General features: G+C 38.4%; 1 pseudogene; it reads right to left on the bottom strand.

Moving 5' to 3' along the window:
• Nucleotides 1-509: 509 nt before the first annotated feature.
• Nucleotides 510-9,638, bottom strand: part of LOC102837491 — a 56,244-nt pseudogene continuing 47,115 nt past the window's right edge.

The raw sequence follows: 9,638 nt of genomic DNA, 5'->3' as shown, positions 1-9,638 counted from the left end.
TACATGGAACTACAATCCATACTGCAGGTTTTAGTCTTTGATCTATATCAGTAGGTATTTCAAGTCCTCTTCAAATCCAGCATGCAAGAATGTCTCATCTACATATTCAAAGTTATTAATGACTTTTCGCCAATCCTGATGCAGATTCTTTTTCATATAATCCAGTTTCTCAGATTTTTTTGCTCAGCATTCAGATTGAATACACGATAGATTTTTTAAATTTAAATAATCTTTATTGTTAAAGTTAATTGACAATATTAGGGAGGTAAATTCACTGTTAATACCAAAGAGCTGAAAGACTGATACATACATCTTTAGAATTGTTGCTACTGAAAAAATCTTTAGGTTTTATTCAGGGTTTACAGAAAGGAGGGTGTCTACAAGCAAGCTAATAATAACAGGATGTGACAATCTAAACTAGAATTTTTAAACCCTTGTAAAGACTTACATATGCCTTACCTAATGTTATAATTGTGTATTACTTAGGTTCAAATTCTTTCTTCAAAGAGTCAACAGAATAACTTGGATTGAAGAGAATTTTGAACACTTGTAATCTGTTGCTGCTGAGTATCCATCATAATTTTTTTTTTCTGCAACATAGCCATTTCTTTTCTAAGTTTATTTTGAACACCACTCAGATTTTCATAATTATTCTCCATTTCCTCCATAATCTTTACAAACTGCTCATATAACTGTTTTCCTGCTTTCAGTCTCTGGCTCTGAACAGTTCTACATTGTTAAAAAATCTTTTGATTTTGTTGAAATATATTAGTCAGTTTTTGTTCTTGTTCCTCAGTTTTCTGCACATCCATATCTCACTGCTGAAACAAAGTCAGAAACTGCGGAGACTATACCTGGCTAAGATTCTGTCTTTGTTCTTGTGCTTTCCAAACATTTTCAATTTTCTGGTTACTGCTTATGACAGAGGTCCTGGTATAAAGTTCTAATCTCTCTCTCTCTCTCTCTTTTTTCCCAAGAAAAGCCTTGTTAATATCAGCTCCTAATCTTTCCAGCCTATTTTGTACTTCACCCCAAAAATCTTGCTCAATTATTCCTGGAAGACCTTTTCTTCTCACATATATAAATTTCTATAATCTTGCCTGCAGTGAAATAAAACAAAAACAAAAACAAAAAAAAAAAAAACACTAGCATTTTGGAACATAAGATTATGTGACTTGACTCATTTCTAACGGAAGTAATATTTGTTGAATTTTTGCTAACAACAATTTAAACAAAAAACTTCACAGAGTGTTCAAAACCAGTGAGTTGCAGGACATCATCATTGCCCTAAGATCTGAGCTATACAGAACCTTCTAGAAAATCCTCTTTGGGAACCACTAAAATTCTTCTTTACCTCGTTCACAAGCTCATAGACATTGATGGTCTGTTTGGCAATGGATTGATTCTCAGATTTTCATGAGTGTTTTCTTCCATTTGGTGCCATCACAGATATATTCAGCTTCTTGAACTCCATCTCTGTGACGCTCATCTGAGGTGCTTAGGATGCTTGCTGGATTAAAACATCAGTACAGGGGTCACTGGTTCATTGGGCACAACATAGAATTTTGCAAGATCAATAATTTCTTCATTGAAAATACCTTCTTAAACAACATGAAAGGTGATTAAACACATGGATTTCTCCAAGTAGAATACAAGAAAATCAAAATGATTACATTTATAGAAAGAGATAGTGGGAAAATTCCATGCTAATAGGGCCAGGGGCAGACTGTGGCACAGACCATATATTGTTCATATGCAAGTTCAGGTTGAAGATGAACTAAATTAATATAAGTCCATGAGAGAGAAAATTTGACATTGAACATATCATACCTAAATTTAGAGATCATATCTCAAACAGAATTTGTAGGTCATCTCTTGACACATTTGAAATAAATGACTAAAGAGTTGTTTGTGGGATGACACCAAGAACATCATAAAGGAATAAAGCAAAAGATCATTAAGAAGACATGGTAGAGGGGGGCGGAGCTTGATGGCATCTAAGGTGGAGGTTTAGTGAAGGCCGCCGTCAGCATTAACGTGGAGTACAGGGCTCTGGTAGTGTAGTGGTTATGAATCGGGCTGCGAACCTTAAGGTCAGCAGTTCGAAACTACCAGCTGATCCGCGGGAGAAAGATGAGGCTTTCTACTCCCGTAAAGATTTACACCCTTGGAAACCCTGTACAGGGTCGCTATGGGTCGGAACCGACTCGATGGCACTTCACAACAACAACAACAACAGGGCAAAAAAGAATGAGGACAGAGCTCCAAGACTCAGACCCACAGAGATAGGAATGTTTTAAAGGTTTGAAAGCTTATAGATTGTGGAGTTTGGAGCTGAAGTGAAAGATCACATACTTTTGAATCTGCCAGGCCAGGCTCGGAGGCCTGAGCCCACATCTTGGGTGAGACCAGGAGGCAAGACGAAAAACGGGCCACAGAGACACCGCGGAAACCTTGGGAAAAGGTGCACGGTGGATTTTGGCAGTTTTGTGTTGTTCTGATTTTATTTTTTTCTTTGGTGTCGGGTAATTGGTGCACTCACTGTGTGCCCACCTCCATTCTAGTGAATAGAGGGAGTGCCCGAGCCAAGTGGCCACCCCTCACCCTCACCGCTGGTGGTTTCTTCCACCAGGAATCTGCACAGACACTCAGCCCAAGCTGAGGCATTGATCTGTTCCCCTTTTGGCTTTTTTTTTTTTTTTTTTTTTTTATCACAAGTAGTAGAGGAGTCCTGGTGTGGCGCTGTGGGTTAATGCGCCAGACTGCAAAAGCCTTTTGAACTACAGGGTCGGTGGTTCAAGCTCACCAGCTGCTCCTCGGAAACCCTATACAGGATCACTATGGGTCAGAATTGATTCGACAGCACTTAACAACAATGAGAGGAGGGCAGAAGTGATTGAAAGAGAGTTTAAAGGCAAAACCTCTCGGACAGCTTTAAAGCCAGGAACTTAGGACATTAAAGACATACTTATATCAAGCTACAGATTTTTTTTTCCCCCTCTTTTCTCTCCTGTCTCCTATCCCTTTTCTGTGATTAGAGACTGCTATACTCAGTCTTGTTTTTGTTGGTGCTGCGTTATTTTCTTCTGGTTTTTTTTTTTTTTTTCCTCTTTCTCTCATTTTGGTTTTTGTTCTTGTTTTTGATTTTGTTTTTGTTTTTTACCTGACTGGTGTTGTTTGGCTGTTATGTAGCCTCCCTTTTGCTTTTGGAGGACTCTGTGTCTCCCTATATTACATGAGAAGAATCAGCAACTGCTGCCAAATAGCCAAGCTGCAATCACACTTTATAAAACACCAAAACCCAGGCAAGAACCAACACCAGCTGCCATATACCAGGGAAACAGGCAACACCTGTGAAAGTTACTCTGAATTAAGCAATACGAAGAGCGAAAAGGGAAGCCCACATCCTGATCACACCTTCCTGGAAGCAATCAGAAAGCATAAAAAAGTACCAAAATACTAACTCAATTAAGTATTAGGGACACAGATAAACACTAAACATGTCCAAAAAGCAAAAGCAGATGACCATATCAGCACGTGTCCAGAAAAAAAGATAAAATATCTGAGACAAATGAACTAGAAGTAGACCTGGAATTCCATTCTGGAAGGAGGGTAGGTCTTGGAAATGCCTGAGAAGGAATTCAGAAAAATCATTATAAAATGTTTCAAAACACTTTACAATGGAGTTGAGAAAAACAAGGAAGAAGTGAGTAAAGTGCTACAGGAACAATCAAATAAGATAGACACAGTATTGGAAACAATTCAAAACCTACAGAAAGAGGTCCAAATGATCAATAACAAAATAACAGAATTAGAGAACACTCTGAAAGGGCAGAGGAGTAGAAGAGATGAGATGGAAGGCAGAACCAGTGATCTGGAAGACAAATCTCTCAGTACCACTAACATAGAAGAACAAACACACAAAAAAAGATAAAATATTTGGAGGAAGGTCTAAGATTCACGTTGGACAACATGAAGAGGAATAACTTAAGAATTATAAGCATTCCAGAACAAGAAGAATCACACAAGTCCACAGAGGAAATATTTGAAGAACTGCTGGACGAAAATTTCTCTAACAACCTGAAAAGTGAAAAGATAAACATTCAAGAAGCTCAACGAACTCCAGGAAGGGTATACCCCTAAAGAAAATCACCAAGACAAATCATAGTCAAGCTCTCCAAAGACAAAGATAAGGAGACACTTCTGAAAGCATCCAGGGAAAACAGAAGTGTCACATACAAAGGCAAGCAAGTCAGACTAAGCTCAGATCTCTCAGCAGAAACCATGCAAGCAAGAAGGCAATGGAAAGACATATATAAAACCCTGAAAAACAACAATTGCCAATCAAGAATCCTTTATCCAGCAAAACAATCAATCAAATATGATTGTGTAATCAAAACATTCCAGGATAAACAGAAGCTAAGGGTTTTGCAAAAGCCAACCCTCTGCTACAAAACATCCTAAAGGAATTCTGTGGACTAAGAAACAACAAGAACAGACAACAACCAGAGATTGACATATGTGGCAGTATCTCCCAGAATTAAGTCAACAGAAAGAAAAGTTGTTAAGAGAACCAAAGTATAAGAACAAACTCAGAGAATCTGATTGATCAGTCTATGATCAAAACAAGCACAATGTAAATGAAGGTAAACATGTAGGAACACAGATCCAGATAGTGAGAATCTCAGGTCGATGACAGGATAAAATAGACTTACAGCAAGAAACATTCCCACCCCCATCCACACACAGAGTAGACAGAGACGGGCAACTTGGACATTGGATACCCAAATTGGGGGGGGGGGACTACAAAGGCAAGAAGTGACTGGCTTACAAGCTTTCAAGAGGGGACCTAGAGCTAGGGGGTATGGAGGAAGGCAGAATCTCCAGTGAGTACTATCCAATCTGTCTAGGCGGAGCTGACGAAATGAAATGCAGATGGGTCACTTGTGATACAATAGTGAATAATTGCTATCAGGACTGATTGTGACGGTTGGAAATGTAAAGGTAGACGTTTTATAGCAAGGAAGGGAGTGATTAACTCTCCAGTCTAGGAGCAGAGGTCTCTAGGGCCACCAATGGAGAAGAGCTGAGAGTGGGACCCTACCCAGAGAAGCAGCCAGGCCCGAGATAGAGGCAGAAACAATGACGTGGAGTGATGAAGCTGCTGGGGACTTTGGATCCAGAGAGGGAGAGGGACTGTGTGTTGAAGACTGGAGTGGGGGGAAGTGAAGGGGGAGGGTTTGTAGGGTATACCCTTTGGTCGGTTGATGATGGATGGAGGGGATTGAAACCATGGCAATGAAATGATATATGATAGAATGAATGTAAAAATAAAGTTCTCTCATGTAAACTATCGTATAATTCACAATAAAACATTGAAAAAAAAACATGGTAAAGGACTTCGGCTGAGGGTAGTGAAAGAGAAAGGGACTCAGGCAAATATGTTCAATGGAAGTGTGATAAATCCAGAAAAAAAACACTTTGTGTGAACAATGCTAGAGTTTAAATTCAATAAAAAGTAAGGGGAAATATTTTCAGGGGCTTACAAGTGGAGAAATCTAACAGAGCAAGAAGGAACATGGAGATATCTGAATAAATCATGACTCTGCATGTGACCCACATTATTGGAAGAGGTCAGAGGGTGGGGCCACAGCTAGTGGCTAAGGAGTGAAAAACTACAAAGTGACTTATGGAAAAATAGGTGTGATATATTTTTTCATTTTTTGCTATTTTTCCTTCAACTCCTGTGCTCTACTCCAGACAGTTTCCCTGGTGAGTTCTATCAAACATCCAGGGAAGAGCTGTCACCAATTATACTCCAATTATTCCAGTAAATAGAAGAGGATGGAAAACTTCCTAATACATTTTATGAAGCAAACATAACCCTCATACTAAAACCAGGGAAGGACATCACAAAGAAAGAAAATTATAGACCAATATCCCTCATGAACACAGATGCAAAAATTCTCAACAAAATCCTAGCCAAGAGAATCCAACAGCAATCAATAATAATAATAATAATGATACATCAACCAAGTGAGATTCATATCAGCAATGCAAGGATGGTTCAACATTTGAAAACAAACAATGTTATCCACCATAAAATAAGAAAAGGGAAAACAACCACATGATTATATTGATTGATACAGAAAAGGCATTTTACAAAATCCAACTACCATTTCTGATAAAAACATTCAAGAAAGTAGGAATATAAGGAAAATTCCTCAAAATAATTAAGAGTGTATATACAAAACCAACAACCACCATAATCTCATTGGAAAGAATCAGAAAGCCTTCTTCTGCAAAAAAGGAACCCCACAAAGATGAACCTTATCACCACTCCTATTCAATAATTCAATATTGTGCTAGAAGTCTTAGCCAGAGCTAAGATAAGGAAATTAAAGGCATCCAAATCGGCAAAGAGAAAGTAAAACTCTATTTGCAAATTATATGATCCTAAACGTAGAAAACCCCAAAGACTCAGTAAAAGAGTTACTTGTCCTCATTGGAAGATTCAGCAAAGTAGTAGGTTATAAGATGAACATACAAAAATCATTTGGATTCCTATATACTAATAATGACAGCACTGAAAAGGAAATAAGGAAAGCAATATCATTACAATAGCTAGCCAAAGGATGAAATATCTAGGAACAAATGTAACCATAGAAACAAAGGACCCATACATAGAAAACTACAAAACACTACTACAAGAAACCAAATGAACTTTAAAAATAGAAGAAAATACAATGATTCTGCATAGGAAAACATAACATTTTGAAAATGTCAGTAGTACCCAAAGTAATCTACATCCTAATGACATTCTTCAAAGACATGAAAAAAACAATTACAAACTTTATATTGAAAGGAAAGAGACCCAGGATAAGCAAAGCAATGCTTAAGAAGAATAAACTTGGAAGCCTCTCACACCCTGATTTCAAATTTTACTACATGGCTACAATGGTCAAAATGAAAGATACATAGATCAGTGGAACAGAATCGAGACTCCAGAAACTAACCAACCCACATACAGCCAACTGATTTTCCAGAAAGGGCCTAAGTATATGAAATGGGGAGGAGATAGTCTCTTCAACAGATGCTACTGGCAGAACTAGGCAACAATATGCAACAGATAGAAACAAGACCTTTACCTCAAGCTGTATACAAAAACTAACTCAACATGGATTAAAGACATAAATGTGAATCCCAGAATTATAAAGGCCATCAATGAAGAAATATGGACTAATTTGAGGGATCTAATAGAGGGCAGTGAGATCTTTGAAGCAGCGAGATCTTTGAAGCAGCGAGATCTTCGAAGAAGTGAGATCAAACCACTACAATACCAAACCTTGCACCTTCAAGATGGCAGATCAGGTAGAAGTGTAGTGAGGAGCTCAGTCAGCAACAACAGGGAATGCAGGACCAAGAGGGCTCACTAGATGGTGTTGGAACTCTAAAACAAATATAAAGGTATATTTGGAGTATCAGAGGGTTTACAGCTGGGGAATTTTCAGGGAATCCAGAAATCCATCGTTTTCTGGATAAAGACACTCAGCTGTTCCAGGAGGCACAATCTTGGGAGAGCATATCTTGATTGTATCAGAATTGATAATATCAGGAGAGAACATCTTGGTTGTATCTTGATTATATCAGGATTGTATCAAGATTGACATCAAAATTTAAAGGGACAGTATAAACATAAAACCAAATGGCCACCACTCGTCTGCCTGTCATGCTGTGGTGGATTGAGTTGCTGTGATTCTGAGGGCTCTGCCACTGGTATTTTGAATAACCAGCAGGGTCACCCACGGTGGACAAGTTTCAGATGAGCTTCCAGACCAAGACAGACTAGGAAGAAAGAGTGACAAACTACTTCCGAATTGCTAGTCACTGAAAATGCTATGAATAGCAGAGACACACTGTCAGATACAGGACCGGAAGGTGGGAAGACACTCAGAATGCGACTGGGGGAAAAAAAGCCTCCTCAAAGTAGAGTTGAACACGATTACATGAATAGAGTTAAGCTCGGGGTAGAAAAGTGCACAGACCCTTCATTTGCTGATGGGCCACAACTCAAAATGAAGAGAAACAGCTGTAAACATCCATTGAAAATTGGAACATGGAATGTACGAAGTATGAATCTGGGAAAATTGGAAGTTGTCAGAAATGAAATGGAACGCATCAACATCGATATCTTAGGCATTAGTGAGCTGAAATGGACTGGTATTGGCCATTTTGAATCTGACAACAACATGGTTTACTATGCATGGAATGACAGATTGAAAAGGAATGGTGTTGCATTCATCATCAAAAAGAACATATCTAGATCAGTCATGAGGTACAATGCTGTAAGTGATAGGATAATATCCATGCGCCTACAGAGAAGCTCAGTTAATACCATAATTACTCAAATTTATGCACCAACAAACAGCTAAAGCCAGTGAAGGTGAAATAGAAGAATTTTACCAACTTCTTCAATCTGAAATCGATAAAAATGCAATCAAGATGCATTGCTCATTACTGGTGATTGGAATGCAAAATAGCAAGCAAATTGGAAGAACCAGTAGTTGGAAAATTTTGGCTTGGTGATAGAAATAATGCTGGAGAATGAATGATAGATTTCGGCAAGACAAATGACTTGTTTATATCAAATACCTTCTTTAGACAGCATAACAGATGACTATACACATGGACCTCACCATATAGAACACATAGAAATCAAATTGACTACATCTGTGGAAAGAGAAGATAGAAAAGCTCCATATCATCAGTGAAAACAAGACCAGGGGCAGACTGTGGAACAGACCATTAATTACTGATATTCAAATTCAAACGGAAGCTGAAGAAAATGAAAACAAGTCCATGAGAGTCAAACTATGACCTTGAATTTATCCCACCTGAATTTAGAGGTCATCTGAAGAACAGTTGATGCCTTGAACACTAAAAACTGAACACCAGAAGAGTTGTGGGGTGACATCAAGAATATCATATACGAAGAGAGCAAAAAGTCATTAAGAAGACAAGAAAGAAGGAAAAGTTCAACACGGATGTCAGAAGAGACTCTGAAACTTGCTCTCCAGCATAAAGAAGCTAAAGCAAATGGAAGAATTGAAGAGATCCAAGAGTTGAACAGAAAATTTCAAAGATCAGCTCGAGAAGATAAAACCAAATACTATAATAAAACATGCAAAGATTTGGAATTAGAAAACCAAAAGAGAAGAACACGGCCAGCATTTCTCAAGCTGGGGGAACTGAAGAAAAAATTCAAGCCTCGACTTTCGTTATTGGAAGATTCTCTGGGCAAATTGTTGAATGATGCAGAATGCATCAAGAAAAGATGGAAGGAATACACAGCGTCATTGTACCAAAAGGAAATGGTTAATGTTCAACCATTTCAAGAGGTAGCATATGAACAACAGCGAATGATACTCAGAGATGAAGTCTAAAGCTCAGTGAAGGAACTGGCAAAGGACAAGGCACCAGGAATCGATGCAACAAAAATTGAAATCTTTCAAGAAAGTGAGGCAGCTCAAGAGGCACTCACTCATCTCTGCCAAGACATTTGTAGGACAACTATCTGGCTGACTGATTGGAAGAGATCCATATTTGTGCCCATTCCAAAGAGGTGACCCAATGGAATG

The sequence above is a fragment of the Chrysochloris asiatica genome, unplaced genomic scaffold, assembly GCF_000296735.1.
Source record: "Chrysochloris asiatica unplaced genomic scaffold, ChrAsi1.0 scaffold00126, whole genome shotgun sequence".
Taxonomy (NCBI): domain Eukaryota; kingdom Metazoa; phylum Chordata; class Mammalia; order Afrosoricida; family Chrysochloridae; genus Chrysochloris; species Chrysochloris asiatica.
Note: the sequence above shows the minus strand (reverse complement) of the source record. Positions and strands in the feature narration are given on the sequence as shown.